The sequence below is a fragment of the Pantherophis guttatus genome, chromosome 5 (assembly GCF_059756535.1).
Source record: "Pantherophis guttatus breed Tessera chromosome 5, ASM5975653v1, whole genome shotgun sequence".
Taxonomy (NCBI): domain Eukaryota; kingdom Metazoa; phylum Chordata; class Lepidosauria; order Squamata; family Colubridae; genus Pantherophis; species Pantherophis guttatus.
The window spans coordinates 38,979,117-38,999,469 of NC_142067.1; positions in this window are offsets into that span (position 1 = coordinate 38,979,117).

The window sequence follows — 20,353 nt, forward strand, 5'->3', positions numbered from 1 at the left end:
AAAGAATGGTTGGGCTTATTACTATTATCATTAGTAATAATAGTATTATTTGTATTAGTATTATTATGGTTTGTAGCACAGTCAACAAGATGTTCAGACTGAATTTGGCATTTTTGTCTACCTGTTGAATTTTTTCTAAGAATCTGGGTAGGCGGATCTAGATGTTTTTTGCTGTTAAAGAGATTGTTGTGGGATGGAAGTTATTCTGAATAAAGCCACCTTTTGTAATTGATTGAAAATCATTTGACAAATATGCAATCAAATTAAGCTTGTAGCAAAAAAATAATTATAAAATAATAGCAGCAAAGTATTTCACAATATCCATCATATTTTGTCTTGTTAACTCTTTCTAGAAAGTAATAATAGTGTTTCTATTTATATTTCATTCCATTTATATCTTTCAGATATAAATATTTTTATATATTTCAGCTATAAGCAGCTTTTTCCTCAACTGATATTAAAGTAGAGATTTAAGAAAAAAAACATTTAAGCCAACCTTCATTCCTTCACTGCTGCGTGCACAAATTTATTTTAAAAAGCAAAGAGCCTGTTATTTTTATTTATTTAAAACATTTATGTAACTGCCTAACTTATACCAAACTTTGGGAAGCTCCCAATCAATAAATAAAACAATGTAAGTAATAAAATAACACAAAAACTGTATTAAAACTGTTAAAACCATAAACGTTAAGAGCAAGGACAAATGGATTTTGTTTTTCATGTAGGCCAGTCAGCACCTCCCCTTTCTCACTGCAATTCTGCATTGTTTGTAATGGCTCATTAACAGCTACTAAATGATAAACTGTGTTGTCAAATTACCAACATTAAAAGTGGAATGATGTCCCCTATATGTATCTACACTTTTTTCTGTTATAGCCAGAAACTTTATTAATATTAACAATATGCTGCTAGTGGATGAAGTCTATGTGAAACTTAAAGTTTTAGTTTAAAAGGAATAATTCCTGAGACGAGCTATCAAGCTATCATTGAAGATTCCTATGGCTCGGAGGTGATGAAGGAGGAAACCTGCTAGCTTCTGGCCCCTTCAAACAAAATGTTCCTCCATTAAAATCCAGGTTGGCATTGACATCATCTGCTCTTTGATTCGAAGTAAAGACTTTTTTCTCACTTTCATTCAAAACTTGGTTTCTGCAATCTGACCGCCCCCCCCGCCACCTCTTAGATTCCTCTTTATCAATTTTATATTGTTCATTTCATTCACTGTTTTCTGTTGCCCTTGTTTTATGGATTGTACCTTGTCACAAACTCTCCTGGGCTATTAGTGTTTTTAATTAATTAAATCATACAAAAAGGTAAACGTTTGAAGGGAGTATTAGTGTATGAGTGAGTCACCTGCATTATTTATTTATTATTAATTCATCTTTTTGTCACCAATTATAAAATAATAAATCGGGTTAGATGCTTTGCATTCTTTCTCTTTCTTCAAATATTCAGAAATGGGGCTAGAATTAGTTATTTTCAATGTTTGTACTTAGAATAAACTGCCCAAAATGTGAGCTAAAGAAATAGCCTTTGGCAGGTGTCTATTGAGCTGTATAAGAGCATACTATATAAGTTCTTCCTTGTGATTTGATTTTTTTAACAGAAAAATTAGTTTATCTCTGTAATGGGAATATGCACCAATGTGCACAGAAAGTTGGGAGATTAAAGTTCCTGAAAATTTAATGCAATCTATAGTTAGTTGGGGATTTATTAAATCTTTGCTTCAAGCAAGTCATTTCATTTTCAGAAATCCAATCTTAATGAAATAAAGAAGGTTGACCATTGGAAGCCTTTACATTAGTCTCTATTTTACCCCGCACAATTATACCTTGTTTTCCCAATTTCACAGGAATGGCATTTTTATCATTTTTTAGGAAGATAGTTTTACCATAAGCTGCTAAAGTTTGCTTTGATGGGGAGAGGTGTAAATGACCTGTTTGATAAGGAGTGCAGCTAATGCTTTCCTAAAAAGTTAGAATCATTTATTTTTTTTAGAAAACCAGGGTCACATCCAGTCCATTCAGTGCTGCTTAATAATTCCTTTAAATGATTGAAAAAACACCGAGGAGAGATGATCAAAGCAGCTCATAATCTAAAATGAACTTTGTTTTCCATATAGGACAGTCAGCATTTCCCCCTTCTCAGTGCAATCCTGCAATTTTAACAATGATTTATTAATAGGTACTGAATAATAAACTGTGTTGTCATATTACAAACATTATTACAAACATATTGCAAACATTAAAACGGGAGTGATGCCTCCCTGTTTGTATTTAATAGCATAACTTTTTTTTAATGTGGGGTTTACATTAAAAGAAAATCTTTTTAAAATAGATTTTTTTTTTTAAATAAAATATCAATCAAATAATTTAGTGGCATTTTTAGTTTTGGTATTTTGGGGCTATAAATTCTGTTTATTATTTTTCATTTATAGCATTATGTATGTTATGAATAGTTTCGATCAGGAGTGGGTTCTACTTACCTTTACTACTGGTTCACAACAGGGCTGCTCGCATGCGCAGAAGCTTCTGTGCATGCGCAGAAGCATTCTGATGACATCAGGGTTGGTGGGCAGAGCCTCCCGCCAGTTTTACTACCAGTTCTATAGAACCGGTGCGAATCGGGGGCAACCCACCACCTGGTCAGCTATCTTTGCCTTACGCAAAGAAATATTCGAAATGTTGTGTTTTTTTTTTTTCATGGCAGCTTGTTAGATTTTAATTTTGGAAAAGGGCTGCGCAAAGCATTAAAAAAAAACCATTCTGAAGGGGTGGAAATAATGTGTGGGGCTGAATCATTATAGCAGTCATATCATTGTAACATGGTTTCCAAACTGTGGGAAACTGCTCAATGCCACTTTTTGCACCTTTGTGCATGACTACTTTGTGATTGACTGTGTGCACACACATACAGAGTAACAAGCAAGAACCCATTCAAAGCCATACAAACCATGCAAAAGTCACAGCCAATTTAATGAGGCAAGAAATGCGGATCATCCATATTGTTGCATGTTGGACAATACGTCTTCTGAATGTTTTGCAAAATTCTCTTAATGTTACTGTAAGTGTTTATTTGTTCATCTAGATATAATCTGAATTCCTGCCTCTTCATTACCGCAAAAGTGTTTTAATATTTTAAAAATAAGAAGTAAGTAGGGTTTCAATTTAGGTAATGTAAAGAATACCTTGACTTCTGGCAATTGCATGAAAATATGGATGAATTTTCTTGGCAACAGTATGGATTCTTTCTTTCAACTTCTCAGCTGGCAAATAGCCTTAGGATATCTTTGTTCTCTCCTCTAAACTCTGGTTCTCTTTTTAACGATCTGTTAAAGCTAGGCAGTGTTATCTGTTACGGTATCAAAAGAGAGAAAAGGAAACTGTATCACCAAAAAGTAAGGAAGCAATAGTTTACATAATTTATGCAATTTGATTTATATGTAAACTCTAAAATGCATTGATTTCTTATTTATATTTATTATTGCTAATGATATGAGGCACAGTTACAAAAGGGCTTTAGGCAGTTTTTATAATGCTTCTTCAGTTGTGGAGTCCTTGCTGTTTTCTGAACTTGGTTGTTTTCTTGCAAATGGTTTGTTACTAAACTAGTAACAAACTAGTCAAAATAAAAGGACCGCTACATTATTTGGTTTATTTGTCCAAAATTCCAGAACTTCTTGGAAAGAATAAATCTAATGAGCTTAGAAGGTACATTGAATGTGTCAGTTTTCTAGAATATTATGTCACTAGAATGAGATTCTTGCCTTTAGTTTCAGGGAAGAGACCATTGTAGGAAAACAGATAAACAGGACATTTAAGAGTTAAATATTATTTCTAACCTTGGAACAAGTTTAATCATGTCAAACATTTCCTAGTGAGGTTCTGTCAAATCTTGCTGCGTTAAACAAAACTTGGCAACATTATAAGAGAATGCATTACTCTAATCAGTTAAAAGACAAGTGAGATTTAAACAATCAGTGGTCTGGGTATTGAGTTAATGAAAGTTTGAAAAATTTGTATTGCAAATCTTGATATGATTGACAGCCAAAAAAAAAAAAAAAGACCAAAACCGCATAGCCTCTTGTTTTAATAGCTCCTGATATGTATTGTGTTTTGGAATTTCCCTTCTTGGACTTTAGTTTTTGGCATAGTTTTGGCCAAATAGATCTAATAGTTTAGTTAGTTTAGTTTAGTTTATTGTTGTTGCACCTTATACAATGAAATTAAATGCCATCTTCAGTGTACATTATAATTATAAACATAAAACACAAACACACATCCTTCACATTCTATACAATTGAATTGAAAACTACTAATATTGCATTAATAATACAGTATAATAATATATACACTATACAGTAGAATTCAATATGGTTACTGCCCTGGGATAGAAGCTGTGTTTCATCCTATATGTCCTTGATTTTATTATCCTGTACCGTCTGCCAGATGGTAATAGTTCAAAAAAAGCTTCAAAAATAGTTCAAAAATAGAAGATCAATTACGGATAAAATTTCAGCGGCATTTGCCTGGACAGGTGGGCAAAGATGGGCAAATAACACAAGGTGAGTGATTGTGACATATCTTGGATTCTCTTGCTTAGATTCTTGGATCTGAATTATTGTGTACATTTCCATCATATCTAATGCCAATCCTCATTTTGTCTGTTCTATTCCTTTCCATAAATTACACCCTTTAATCCTGCATTCAACCCGTGACTTTTATTCCATCAGGTTTTAATAATGTTTGCTAATAATATTTACTTTTCTGAATTAAGACTTTCACTTTGTCCTGTTTGTTCCTCATACTCTGTATATTTGTACAGACGCAATAGAATCCTTGAGTCACAGAGCTTAATATATCTCTTCCAGCCCAGATTAAGTTTGCAAAATATATTCTTCCCAATTTTCATGCAGCCCATCCATTGCTAGGAATCTTTCATTTGAAGAAAAAAAAACAATTTTCTATCATAAAAGAATTTAAACGTCTGGGCCAGCTCACATAAATATGTGGTAAATCCAGCATGTCTTATCAATAGCCATGTAATAGTTTTGTAATTGCTTTGTCTCATTGCCAGGTCATTTGTAACTTCATGATGATAATCCTTTTAAGTATATCTTTTTATTTCCTGTTTTAATTGGCCAGAGAATGAAGCATTCTGACCCGACTTTTATGCTTTAATTTGATTTGGGTCTTAAAAATTTCAGTGGTATATACTGGCCTTCACAATTCATTTACGTTAATAAATATAATTTGAATGCAAATGGAGGATTTATTTTTGATAATTACATTTTACTGGAAGAAATAGCAAGGCTGGAATATGTATTTGTTAACTGATAACAAAAAGAATAAAAAGAATTAATAAATTAAAAAAAATCTCCTCCTCCTCCTCCTCCTCCTCCTCCTCCTCCTCCTCCTCCTCCTCCTCCTCCTCCTCCTCCTCCTCCTCCTCCTCCTTCTTCTTCTTCTTCTTCTTCTTCTTCTTCTTCTTCTTCTTCTTCTTCTTCTTCTTCTTCTCACCCTCCAGTGACTTTCTGTGATTCCTAAATATACAATCCACATCATCAAAACTATTGTTCATAGCAAATCTGCTAATATTTCTCATTCACTGTCTGAAAATTTGATATTTATGCATGCAATATGATCCATTATGTATGATAAAATATATGTATATCTCAAATTTCTAATAGCTATATAAATAGCTAAATATAGCTATTTGCATATAAAATCATGCATTGATGGAAATTTCCAGAAATATCCAGATTAAACCCTAGTCAACTTGTTCAAAATTGCCATGGTTAACTGGTGTTGCCACTTACATTAAAAATTGTATGAATGTTACAAACTAAACTAAATATGTAAATCAAAATTAAATATCAATTAAATACTAAATTTGCAAGTGGGAAAATTAAGGTTTGCATGTTTTGGAAAATAATTGGCATAAAAATGTAGAGCACCTGATTCCATGCCACAGTGACATGAAAGAGATAAATTATTTGGGGATAAATCATCAACTGTTCGGTTAAATAAATTTAGAACTGTAATCTATTTAAAATCAACTGCATGATTTCACTGCAAATTCTTGGATAATTTAGTAGTTTAAATTTTAGGAAAAACATTGTGATCAGGGACAGCTAATAAAATGATCAAGGTCTAAATTTTCAAAGAATTGCTGCTAATTAGTATGTTGCAGGCAATACTAAGCTACATACACTCAGTAGAAGGTAATTTCCTTCTGTCTTTTTGCATTTAAAGTGTGATCCTTTTTACATTTAGTCTGTATGCAAGCATCTGTGAGTGTGCAAAGATAGATACTTTAGAAATCACTAAATATCAACAGCTCTATGACTCCCAGAGAATAGGAAATCTAAATCAGCCTTCCTTCCCAAACAGCTGCTATCATGCTGTTTGTTCTGTTCCATTTGCTTAATTGAAGAATAGTTGTGCTTGTGGACTTCATATGATGCATATAAGCATTTTTTTCTGTCCTTTTTCAGGAAGAAATACATAAAATTCAGACAATTTCCCAGAAAATTGCTTTTCAGTCCTGGAACTTACCTGGTAAAAAGATGCTCTTTGACCTAGATGAGACAAACAATAGTCAGATGCTCTCAGAGAGCACAAAAATGACCACTTGGCCATCACAGAGATAGGCACCCTTTGACAGTTTTGACAAGTACTTGCATGCGTAAGTATACATACCAAAGCAGTTTTGTGTGTATGAGACAGAGACTTTTCTTTTCTTTTCTTTTCTTTTCTTTTCTTTTCTTTTCTTTTCTTTTCTTTTCTTTTCTCTTCTCTTCTCTTTTCTTTTCTTTCTTTTCTCTTCTTTTTTCTTTTTCCTTCCTTCCTTCCTTCCTTCCTTCCTTTCTCTTTCTTTCTTTCTTTCTTTCTTTCTTTCTTTCTTTCTTTCTTTCTTTCTTTCTTTCTTTCTTTCAACTATCTTCAGCAGACCAGAAAAAGAAGGCAGAGAAATTGCAGCAATTTGATTTACCAGTTTCAAATTCAACCAAATCAATAATGTTATACACATTTAATCAAGCATTATCTTAGCTTCCGTGTATATTTCAGCATCAGAATCCTTTCTTCAAGATAATCTCAAATAACGTAGCCTAAATTTTATGCTATTAGAGGAAATCACATACCCCCTGAGAGGATAAAGATTACAGCATTTCTCTCCCCCCCCCCAAAGATATTATCTTGAGATGGTTCACATTCATTGCAGGAAAAGCTATTTAGACATTACAGAGGCAGATGACCTTCGATAGCTTTGACAAGCAGAATGAATCATCATAGATATACTCTGTAGGCTTAGAGATAAATGTTTCTTTTTTCATTTTTTTTTTTTTAAAGATGAAAATATCTGTATATTTACTGTGTTCTGAAAAGCTGTCAATTAGTCTGTGTGGAATGTGCAGAGTGGGGTGAATTCAGTTACACTGAAACCCTATATTCATTGAACTCAGGAAGAGCTGAACTGAATAGGCCAGGATTTGAGGGTCTCTATTCCAAAAGTAACTGGCCCTTTGCAGAATGAGAAGGAACAGGTAGGGGAATGACAGGAGTAATTATATTTACATTTTGTATTTAGGATTTAAGATTGCCTAGAGTCATTTCTGGGGACAAGATTTATTTAACTGGCAGTGACCTATCACAATATTTTATGTTAACATAACCAACAATGGAACAAATGATCAATAAATTTAAGTGCTGTCATTTTCACAGACTTTTGATGCTGTCAAAAAGTCTGGTTGACTCCCTCCCCCATTATTCCCAATAGAAGCTGCAAAAACAACAAGCAATACAAGAAAGAGATAAATTAATAAGAAATATAGTAAAATAGCATGATATTATAGGAATGTACCTAATTTTCCAGATTGTTTTGACAAATTGTAGATTTGTATATTTTAGTATCTGCTAATTATCAATTGTTATGTTCTTTGTCCTAGAAAATATAACATGTGACAATGTACTATTTTGTGGATATCTATTCCAACATTTTAATATATTTACATTTCCCCTGGACTGTTTCAGAGAAATACTGTACTAAGTTGGAATAGAGACCTAGGAAATGATTTGGATATTGCTTCAAAGCTATACTGTATTCTTCAGCTGCAGTAAACATTATCTGCATTATTCACAGGTATTTTTAAAAAGCCATTTTAGGAAGGGGGTGGGGTTCATTCTTGCCTGAAAAAAATGACTGCATGTTCACTGAAAAATTGTTCAGGATTTACATTAAAGCTAATAAGCCTTCCTCCCTCCCTCCCTCCCTCCTTCCCTTCCTTCCTAATTTGACAGTGTGAATTATAAATACTTGTAAATTGTATAAACTTGTATCTATAAAAACACTAGTAATTACCATTTGGAAAAATATATTTTCCATTTAAATATAATTGATATTTATTTTATAAAGTTACTAAAATGTTTTGGAATTGGTGACTTAATCATCCTTACCTTTAACATTAATAAATCAAAGCCATTGGGAAGAATTGGCACTGTTCATCTGTGAAGCTTCAAAAATATCTTCTGGTTTCAGATTTGATCTATACTATTTAATATCACTGAAATCATTTATAGTAAAATGTAAAAATGTGTCCTGAAAAGTGTTTGTGGGTGTGTGAATGATAGGTAATAGGTGAGAGCAATCTGATTACATATATACATTGTTATTTCAGATATGATGAACATTTTCTGAAATTAATTCATGTTCTACAATCATTTGAAGGCAATCAATAATAATTCTATGTAGTAAGAAGTATTTAAATTTATGTTTTACAATAGGATTTTAAATTCATAACTGAGTTATGAATGGCACAGATTACTCTATCATTATAATATAATATTTAATATCTTTGATAATAGTCTCGGTATCTTTTCATGTAGTTGTTTTGATAATTAGTTTTATACTGCCTGCCCAATGACTCTGGGCAATTTACAAGTTGTTAAAAACATTTAATGACTAGGAACAAAACAAAAACACAAAAGCACAAAACGAAAGAATGGAGTTGGCAGAGAAAGCAAATTCATATGGGAAGAAGAAAAAGGAAGAATGGGATGTCAATTATTCTCACCAAACACCTGAACAAAGCTCCTTTTCTTCAAAGCACTTTTAAATACCAGTAGTGTGGGGGCCATTCAAATCTCAGCAGATTGAGTCAGAAATATCCAAACCGTACTTCCCCATCCAAGCCAACAGTCTCGAGGCATTTGGTTGGAACTTTCAGAGTCTCACTTGGCCAACATGGAATCAAAAGATATACAATAAATAATATACTATAATATTAATAAATATTTATTTATTTGTTTATTAATATAATAAGATGCAAAAATACAAAAAATAAGTTGTCAAGAATGTATAAAGGTATTTCAAATGATTATTGGAAATGTAAAAGTAAAAAAAGGAACTTTTATCACTTATGTTCTATTGAAGCTCCACATATTTACAAGTGTATGCGTGAGTATACTTGCGTCCTATGTTTGAGTAAGTGCAAGAGTTTTGTGTTTAAGGTGCTGAATTGGAAGAAAAAGACCCAAGTTCTAAGCCTTTACTAAACACAAATGCTGGGATGTTCCCTGGTTTTTTCTTGAAACAAGTATGTTTTCATCAAGTGGCATTTCAGTGAATAATCCACACACAATCACAGTATCTCTATTATTTATCTGTGGGTGGTACATTTACAAAACAAATGATTTCGGGGGTTTTTTGTTGGGTTTTTTTTTTTTTTTTTTGCTTGATTGCTACTATCATCCTGTGATGAGGTGTTACCACTGTATGGTTAAATTATTTTTTTTTGTTGGAAAAAATAATAAAGGATGCCACACATCAAGACTTTTGTTTCAGAGTCTAAACAAAAATAAGAAAGGACCTCTCATGTTTGAATTCTGAAAGAAAGTTATTTGTATCATCATTTTTTTACATTCTTTAAAAAATATATAACAATAAAATGGGAGATGGGAATCAGCAAAGAAAAGCATACTTAAAGTTCTTTTCTTCTTTCTTTCTTTCTTTCTTTCTTTCTTTCTTTCTTTCTTTCTTTCTTTCTTTCTTTCTTTCTTTCTTTCTTTCTTTCTTTCTTTCTTTCTATCAGACTATATGGCTACCCAATTCCAAATTACCCTGGGTAGCTTACAGCAAATTTAAAACCAAATAAAAGCATATAAACTGAAAACATAAAACTATTTGTTGCCCAAATATTAAGCATTACAAATATTGTATACCAATGCAAAGAAGAATTCCTAGATTATTCATCTTCCAAGTATCCTTAAATCCATGTTAGTTTCCCTTTAGAAGAAGGGAATGCATCTTCTGTACAACAGTAGGCGTAGCTTTCTAGTCAAAGAAATTCAAGCCCTGAAGGAATCAGAAACAATCAACCAGTGGCTCTAGAGAAAATAAGCTTTGTTGCAATTTTTAAATTATGTTTGGCTTTGAGAAATATACCAATTATTTATGATTTTAGGAACTGGATAAAGGAATTACACGTGGTTTGTTTTCAAATCCATTCTATCTTGAACCAAGTATGTGATTATCCATCTTTGCCATGATGGGAATCTTGACTTGACATCCCAGGTCTAGACTATCTAGACATCAAGAAAGGAACTTAATGATTTCAGTATTATTTTGCCTGAACACGCCATATACATGATCTCCTTTGTTGGAGTCAGTCGTATCAAGATGGAGCTATTGATATCAGCAGCCGAATGCAACATGAACAGTCCAGCAGGTAGCAACTATCTGTTTCAAAAGACTGTCTGTACAGAAGTAGTTGTGAGGCAATGTGATCTAAAATGTGATTAGATTATGGAGAGTTTTTGCAGCTCTCAGAAGCAGCATAGTCACTGGTTCATGTTGAAAACTGTTGATTAACCAACCCACATATTTATGAATATTATTATCTGGTTACAGATAATAATAAGAATACATAAATATAAGAATACAATTAATTAAATTTCAGTAACTTCAAAGTTTTTGGGAAAGTCCTGTTTTCCTAAGATATGCTGTCTCAGAATCAGATTTATTGTTTCCTCTTAGTAAACATATCTATAAAAGTTTGTTTAGCTAATCATGAACTTATCAGGGGCAGGCATTTCACAATGTTTGAAGTTTTCATCCTGACAAGCTATCCAGATTTTCAAAAAAATAAAAGAATAATTTATTTTATTAAAACTTGAAGTAATTTGGACATGGGAAATGTCTATAAAGAGTTGTAGTATCAGGCAAAAATCCAAGTTCTCCCATCCTTCCTCTTTATTTCTCTTAGAGTGGCATTTTAATTAAAGATTTGAACATAGTTGAGCACACAGTCCTTTGGCTCCTGGAGATCATAAAAGCATAAATTGGAATGCAGACTGTTGGATGAAAAGGCCCTACTGTGCTGATCTTTCACCTTCAGAATTCAGATTGTGAAAAAGAGATATGTTACGGCAGGTTATACGAGTAAGATCAGGAAAACCTTTCTTGTCTTGATTAATGTCAATGAAACAGGGTCAGGAAAACTATAGTCAGTCTGAAAGAACAAATATGAAGTTTTGTGAAGAAATACTATAAATTGGAAAAGCTAACAAACATGTATTCCAATTACTTCCTTGCTTCTCATGGAAAGTGTCTCTTAATTTGCATCAGTAGTTTTTATTTTACCAACTTTACTGCACTATGGTGGTTTACTCACATACATACAGCCACAGTCACAACCATGGTCATTGAATCAAACATTTCAAAAAAAGCAGCGAAGTCTTACTCTTCTTTGCTGCCAAAAGGAGCAAGGAAGTGTATCAGGAAACATGCATTGGTCTATAATAACAAAGCAACTGAAATAGTTCCTATGACTTTGACTTCAAAAGCTAAGCAGGTTGAAAATCACTTTTTAATAGCAATACCTTTGAAAAAATAAAATAATTGGATATTTTGTCAACATGAACTTAACCAGGATTTTAGTCAAAAGATTTTGAATAGCTGGTTTTATCAAAATTTGTCTTACTGGAGCCTCATTTAATTGATAACATTTTAAAAGGTTCCGTAGCTATTATGCTTATTGATAGAAATATTTAGAAAAGATGGGCCTATTTTGCAGAATAATTTCTTGATCTTCTGAGTTCTATTTAATATTTATTCTTTCATTTCAAATTCCACTTTTCCAACAGAAGCTGTAAACAGTGTACATCCTTGGCCAATAGCCAGTGATGCTAACATCTAGCACTGATATATTGATAGACTCATGCTCCATTACCTCCAACATTCCATTCCATTCCAATTGACAGAGGTCAGTTAGAGGAAAGATAGATGCACTACCTCCATTCTGCTCCCAGCAGAGGTCATCTAAAAGCACAATCAATGCTGTTTTGAATACCAAACCTTGGTCTGAAACCCAGCTGGGAAAAGTCCAAGTAATCCACTTCATTTAGCATCCTCTAAAGCTGTTGCATGATCACCTTCTTGACAACCTTTGCTAAAAAGGGGAGTTTGGATACTGGACAAAAATTGTATAGTGTACTTTCATCCAACAATGGTGGAAGCCCCTTCTTTAAGGGCAAATAATTCATCACTGCTAAAATGCAACCACTTCTCCATTGAGGGTGGAGACAGCAGCCAGACGTGGGTTGTGCTCATTGGTCAGAGGTTGGACTGAGCCTGTAAATTCTTCTTAAATCCTCCCTTGTTGCTAGGGCACCCAGCTTTTTGCTCAGTCGTCAGACTGGACAGTTGTGTGGAAAGTTTGCTGTTTTGCCCTTTTACATTGCTGTTAACTTTGAGATTTGATTCATTCGGTTCTTTTGACTTTGGATTCCCTGTGACTATTCTCTAGCCTGCTGAATTGGATTTAGGTAAATTTTTAGCTTGTCAGTTCCTTGTGAGCTGCTGAGCTCCCTCTCCCTCAGCTTCTTCCACTCTCGGTTAATTTGGTTAATCTGTCACTCTTTGGTTAATCTTTCACTCCTTCGTGGAGCTATTCGCTCCCCTTTGGGGAGGGGGGTATTGAATTTGCCCTGCATTCTTGATTTAAGGGCATTTACCAGGCCTTTCGACTGTTTGTGGAGCCTCGCGCCCCCCCCCCCAAAGGCCTCTCCTGGTTGCCTGAATATATATATATTACATTTTAATTGTGGAGTCTCGCGCTTCCCCGTACTAACCGCTTGTCGGTTGATGCTAGGCTTCTCCTTGAAAGTGTTTTGAAGCCCGTTTGCCTCTCCTCGCTGGTGCTAATTGCCCCAGCTGATTAGCGCCGTTTCTCCAGCCCTCCTTCTCGCCGTTTCGGAGCTCAGGCACTAAACGGAACTTTCGGCTGCTGCTTGATCTGCTCCTCAGCTGATCAGCGCAAGGAGCGGAGCAGCGCGCTCTTGACTGTAGCCGCTTGTCGGGTCCCCTGAGGGGATCCTCGTGTCCCTAGCCGGCAATTTTAGCATCGGAGGCAATTTTCAAGCTGCTTCACTTGTCAAGCGCCCCTTAGCCTAAGTAGAGCTTTCGCGCTCTCCCTGCAGCTTGCTCAGGCGCCATTTTGTAGCGCCGAGTGTTCTCTATTACCGGATAGAGCTTTGTGCTCTCCCTGCTGCTTGCTCGGGCGCCATTTTGTAACGCCGGGCGTTTTCTCTTACCTGATAGAGCTTCGCGCTCTCCCTGTAGCTTGCTCGGGCGCCATTTTGTTGCTCTGTGCTCTTGGCGCTGAGAAGTTTGAGCTTTATAAGGAGCCTCGCACCCTTCCTGTACATTGCTTGGGTGCCAAATTTGAATCACACCTCTAAGTGAGGGTACTATCTACCGGCTATTAAAGAGGGAGTTTTCTTCTCTGTCACTTTAAAACATTGAGTTGGGCCGTTTCTATTTACTGTATTAGTTACAGTTTGCTGGAGCTAGAAAACCTTTTATTCTGACCTGGTTAGTGGTTGGCTTCAATAATGCCTAAGGCGCAGGCCAAGTCTAGACATGGCCGTAAGGCCACTGTGCGCGAACAGTCTGAGGCCTCCCTCCGGGATAGCCAGCCTCAGGCTCCAAATGAAGGGGTGAGGGCCCCTACTGCTGCCACCAAGCGTCCTTCGCTTCCCTCCAAAGTACCTAGAGGTCAGGGTAAGCTTCCCAATGACGCTTCTAAGAAGCAGCTTGGCAATGGAGCCCCAAATTGTAGGACGGCCAGGCCTCCTTCTGAGAATCAGCTGTGGGATATTTCTTTGACTCCTGATCAACGGTCCTTGCAAGATTTCCCAATGTCAGCTCCTTCAACAGAGGTTTGGGGATCAGCTCCCTTCGGGGGGATTCATTCTACAGTGGAGTACAACGCTCTCACTCTTCCGATGGTTCCTCCTCCTATCTCTTCTGTTCCGGTTCGAGCTTCCTTGGAAGCCGATCCGGCCCCAGGTCAGCCTCCGGTCAATTGGCAGCCGGAGGACATTCAACGAAAGATTGCTGTAGCTGTCCATCATTCGTTGTCTACTCATTTCAATCCTGCTCCAGGTCCGGCTCTTACTCGCTCGGTCCTTTCAGAACATCCAGATTCTCCGAGCAGGTTTGATATGGAGGATGCCATTTCTCTGGCAGGTTCAGATTCCCCATCCGTTTCAGGGGTCAGTGATCACTCCAAGGAGGTGTGCATGGAATCCCAAGAACCAGATCTTTCAGAGGATGAGGGATTGCCCCCTGACCAACCGGTCTTCACGGGCCTTTTTCCCCAGTCCCTTTTTAAGTCACTGCTCTTTAAGGCAGTAAACGCAGCTCAACTGGGTCCTACTTCCCTGCCAGACCCACCACCTGCGACCTCCTTGAATCCGTTGTTTGCTGAGCAACCAAAAGCTGTGACGGCCATTCCCACACCGCCACTTTTTATGGAAGTTATCCAGAAGCAGTGGTCTACCCCCTCTTCTGTTCCAGTGCCTTCTTCCACAGACAAAAGGAACTTCGTTGTTTCGCCAGACTTGGAATCCTTGCTCCAAGTTCCCTCGGTCGACTCCCCTGTGGCGGCGTTGCTCTCCTCTTCCTCCATCCCTGGAGATCCGGAGGAAGGCCTGCGACCTGAGGAACGCAGATCTGAACAGGTTCTTCAGAGGGCTCACCTGGGTGCGGCATGGGCAATTAAATCTGCAACCACCGCATCCTTCTTTAATCGGACAACGATTTTGTGGCTTAAACAATTGCAGGAAAAGATGTCTTCTGAGGACTCTAGATTGAGGCAGGACTTGAATAAAATTATAGCGGCGGTGCAGTTTTCTGCAGATGCCACATTGCATGCCACAAGATTCGCAGCTAAGTCTCTGGCCTCCTCTATCGCGGCCCGCCGCTTAGTGTGGCTTCGCCATTGGCAGGCCGACGCGAGGCATAAATGGCATCTGGCTTCGGTGCCTTTCTCAGGAACTAAGTTGTTCGGCGACCACTTGGACAAGTTCTTCATAGAGACTAAAGATAAAAGAAAGATCCTGCCGGCTGTTTTCCGTAGGGGGGAGCCTCGGGTCTTCCCTTATCCCCCTCGTTCTCATTTCCGTCTGGAGGGGGGAATAGGTCCCCACAGAAACACGGGTAATTTCTACATGGGGGCTCTGAATTCCAGGCAGAGGGCGGCTCAGGAGAGACCAGCTAGGGGAAAGAATTTTGGTTCCCGACGGCCCTTTCAAGGGGGAGGGGGTCGTTTCATCCGTCGCCGTCGTTAGTAGTACCAGGGATCCTCCCATTGGCGGACGATTGGGCCTTTTCGCCAAGGCTTGGGAGGGTACTACTTCAGATTGCTGGGTCCGGGCCTCCATTTCATCTGGTCTGGCCATTGAATTTATTTCCACCCCACCCCCTTTGTCTTTTATACGTTGTCCTCTGTCCCACATAGCCGAACGTCGATCTCGCATGGAGTCGGCTATTAACCATCTGCTAGCCATTGAGGCCATTCAACGAGTGCCTCTTGACCAGATGGGACAGGGGTTCTATTCTAGGGTCTTTTTAGTCCCTAAGTCATCGGGTGGGTGGAGACCGATTCTGGACCTTAAGCGATTGAACCAGTTTGTGGTCTATAGAAGGTTCAAAATGCAATCTTTGTCTTCTATCCTGGACGGCGTACGGAGGGGCGATCTCCTCTGTTCAATAGATCTCACGGAGGCTTATCTCAATATCCCCATTCGCCCTTCTCATAGGTGATTCCTTCGCTTTTGCTATGCTGGGGTTCACTACCAGTATACTGCCTTGCCCTTCGGCCTTTCCTCAGCTCCCTGTAGTTTCACCAAGATTTTGGCGGCTCTGGCAGCCCACCTCCGGCTTCAAGCCATTCGTCTCCAGTGCTATCTGGATGACATCCTTATTATGTCATCTTCGCATCAGCAGGCCATGTCAGACCTCCGTCTTACAATTCAGACTCTAGCGTCCCACAGGTTCTCTGTTAACGTAGAGAAAAGCCACCTGGTTCCCTCGACTAGAATCCTTCATTTGGGGGCCATTATTGATTCAGTGCAGGGCAGAGTTTTCCTCTCCCCGGATCGACAAGCCGGGTTGAGATCCATGGTAGCTAGGGTTCTTAGAGATAGGAGGGCTTCCCTCCTACTTCTTTCCAAACTGCTAGGAAAGATGGTCTCGACCATCTCTATTGTTCCATGGGCCAGGTTACACCTTAGAGACCTTCAATGGTTTCTCTTGCCTTTCCAGAGAACAGGCAAGGGATCCTCCTCAGCCAAGGTGGCCGTTCCACGGGCGGTACTTTCATCCCTTCGCTGGTGGCTCTCTCCTGCGCTCTCCAAGGGTTGCCTGTTCCTGGAACCCCAGTGGATAACTGTGACTACCGACACCAGCAAGTCCGGCTGGAGGGCTCACTGCGGTGCCCAATTTGCGCAGGGAACCTGGTCCACTATGGAGGCTGCCCGCAGCATCAATTGGTTAGAGCTGCGGGCGATTTTCCTGGCACTTCGGTCCTTTCTACGGCTGGTGACCGGCGAGCACGTGCTGGTATTAACCGACAACACCTCGGCCAAGGCGCACGTCAATCACCAAGGCGGCACCCGGTCTCCATCGCTAATGCAGGAAGCAAAGAGACTAGGCCTTTGGGCGGAGAGGCATCTGGCCTCCTTGAAGGCGGACCACATATCGGGGGTCTCAAACGTGACGGCAGACTGGCTGAGTCGCCAGCAATTGGACCACGGAGAATGGAGCCTCCATCCGCTCCTCTTTCGACAGATAACGGTCCTTTTCGGAACGCCGAAAGTAGATCTCTCAACAGCAGGTTGCCTCGTTTCTTCTCCCGCTTCCCTTCCTTTCAGGTGGAAGCTGTGGATGCTCTGCACTCCCCTTGGCCACAGGGCCTACTGTACGCCTTTCCTCCGTTTCCCCTCATCCCGAGGGTGATTCGAAAGCTGTTACTGGAACAAGCGGAGGTTGTTCTTGTGGCCCCACATTGGCCGAGGAGGTCATAGTTTGCAGACCTCATTCATCTGTCAGTGGCCCCTCCTTGGAGGATTCCGTGTGCCCCGGATTGCCTCAGCCAGGGAACGATTGTACATCCAGAGCCTCAGTGGCTCCAGCTGACCGTTTGGCGGTTGAGTGGGAAGCTCTGCAGCGGGACCACATCCCTTCTGACGTGATCCATACCATCCAGGCATCCCGACGGTCATCTACGGAACAGATTTATTCCGCTACCTGGCGGTCCTTTTCCTCTTGGTGTGAAACCCAGGGGTTTTCTCCCCTTCGAGCGTCAATCTTGCAGGTCCTCCGGTTTTTACAGTCTGGTCTCGTCAAAGGTCTGTCTCCAAACACACTCCGGAGACAGGTGGCTGCAATTTCTTCCATCCTAAGGTATAATTCTGTTCATTCGCTATCTCAACAGCCTCTGATTCGCCGTTTTCTACGAGGTGCGACTAATCTCTGCCCGCCTGTTCGGCATCGGTATCCCTCTTGGGATCTTTCCTTGGTACTGGACTCTCTTATGGGGCTACCTTACGAACCTCTCGAGTCAGTCTGCTTGCGCTTGTTGTCTGGCAAGGTAGCCTTTTTGGTTGCAATTACATCGGCGCGTCGAACTTCGGAGCTTGCAGCATTGTCCATTAGAGAGGATTTGTGTGTCTTCCATGAGGATAGGGTGGTCCTCAGACTGGATCCTACCTTTGTGACTAAGATTAACTCTCCGTTTCATCGCTTACAGGAACTGGTTCTACCAGATTTTTATCCTGCTCCTTCCGGTCCGGTGGAGTGTCATTTGCATATGTTGGATGTCCGTCGAGCACTTAATCTCTACCTCCAGAGGACTGCTGATATTCGGCGGACAGAATCGCTATTTGTTTCTTTTCTACCGTCTTCTTTAGGACAGAGAGTGACCTCTTCCACGGTGGGTCGTTGGATCCGTGCAACGATTGCAACAGCTTACGAACTTAGGTCGTTGCCCCCTCCTTCTTCAATCACAGCCCACTCGACCAGAAGTGCTGCGACCACGGCGGCTTGGGCTTCGAGGGCTTCCTTGGACGAGATTTGCAGGGCGGCAACCTGGACGTCTCCTTCACCCTTTATTAGACACTATAAGCTGGATAAGTTCGCCTCTGCGGAGGCTGACTTTGGGAGGCGTGTGTTACAGGGTGTTGGGAGGGGTCTTCTGCCCAGACTGTTCCTACCCATGAATTGGGACAGTGATCTTTGGTATGTCCCACGTCTGGCTGCTGTCTCCACCCTCAATGGAGAAGGGGCGTTGGTCCTACCTGATATGCCCCTTCTCGTTGAGTGGAGACAGCAGCCAGCCCCACCCTGGTGTTGCAGTCTGGTCATTACTGTTATTGCTTGTATCTCATTGTTGTTTTCCTGTTTTTTCTTTCCACACACCGAGTCTGTTTTTCCTCCTTTGACAAAAGCTGGGTGCCCTAGCAACAAGGGAGGATTTAAGAAGAATTTACAGGCTCAGTCCAACCTCTGACCAATGAGCACAACCCATGTCTGGCTGCTGTCTCCACTCAACGAGAAGGGGCGTATCAGGTAGGACCAACGCCCCTTTTCATTTCTTGGGAAGTCTTATAAGCAGGTAGCTAAGCTCCTAGTCATGAGGAGTCCACTTGTCCACCTGTCCACTTCCTCAGGCCCTGAAAATCATTATGGATTTTGGATAATATATTCACTATCCCTGTCCTGGATTCTTGACTGATACTACACCAGAAATATGACTGGACACATTTGCAAAAGAAATCAAAGAGTGCTCCATGTTTGTGTGTATATTAGACTAGAGGTTAGACAGTTTTAGTTCATATTGCATTATCTATCTCCATTTGAAGTAATCAAATGAAAAATAGTTCTTAACTTGATATTTTCTAAATATTTTTATTTTTTTAATTTCCCTTTTTAAAATAATTTTAATTTGAACACAGAAATATCAATAATCTCCTGCACTTTATTTTTCTTCACCGTAATACTGCTTTTCTTATACTCCCTATATAGAAGTGAACAAAATATCTTCCAAATGAAGTTATATTGGAGTATAATGCCAGCATGACTTACTTTAGTTTGTACTTACCTTTTCTCATTTCTGACTGTTTCATCATATTGCTTTTCTTTCATTCACAGGCCATTCCCAGTCATTCTCCCTCATCTCTCCTACCTCAAACAGAAAGATTACTGAAATATGGAAACAGGCAGTGATGCGATTCAAGTAATTTAACAACCGGTTCTCCCTAATGACCGGCTGGGTAGGCGTGACTGGAGGGGTGTCATATGACTGAGTGGGTGTGGCCAACTCAATGTCACTCACAGCAAGGTGGGGCAGCATAGTTGGGACGAAGCAGCGGTAGTGATGGCCGGAGCCTCAGTGTGGGAGCAAATTACCCCTGTATTTGCCTTTGTGCAGTAACAGCATTCCCCCTTCATCATGGTACATTTGCACTCAAGGCAGCCCTCGCTTCCTGCAGCTTTGGGTTTGGAACTGTAAACCGCATCTGGGAAGCACTGCGGCAGAGAGAAGTGTCCGGGTCTAATTCTCTGGTGCTCATCTCTTGCTGGGTCTCACTGTCTGACATTCAGGGTTTTTAAAAAGATTTTTGCAGCAAGAAATGGTGGATGGCTACTTCTGGCCTTTGTTAGTACAGCTGGGCATGCCTCGGTCACTCAGGGAGATGCATGACCTGCTCTCTGTCCTGAGACACTGGCCTGCTGCATTCATCGCCGCTGCTTCATGGCCTCCCATTGATCTGACCTGGCTGCAGCTGATGCTGTTGTTGCCAAGAGTGAGTGGGGCAGGTTCACATTGTGGTTCCACATCATAATGGGCTCCAGGAGAAGGAGGGGACCCCGTCTCCTCCATTGTGAAGCATGCTAAATTTCACAGTGCTGAGCAAGGCACTGCAAAAGCAGCAGGTAGGCCATTTTGGCCATGAGACAGCAACAGCAACAATGGCTTCATCATGGGTCAGGTCAGCAGTCAGGCCAT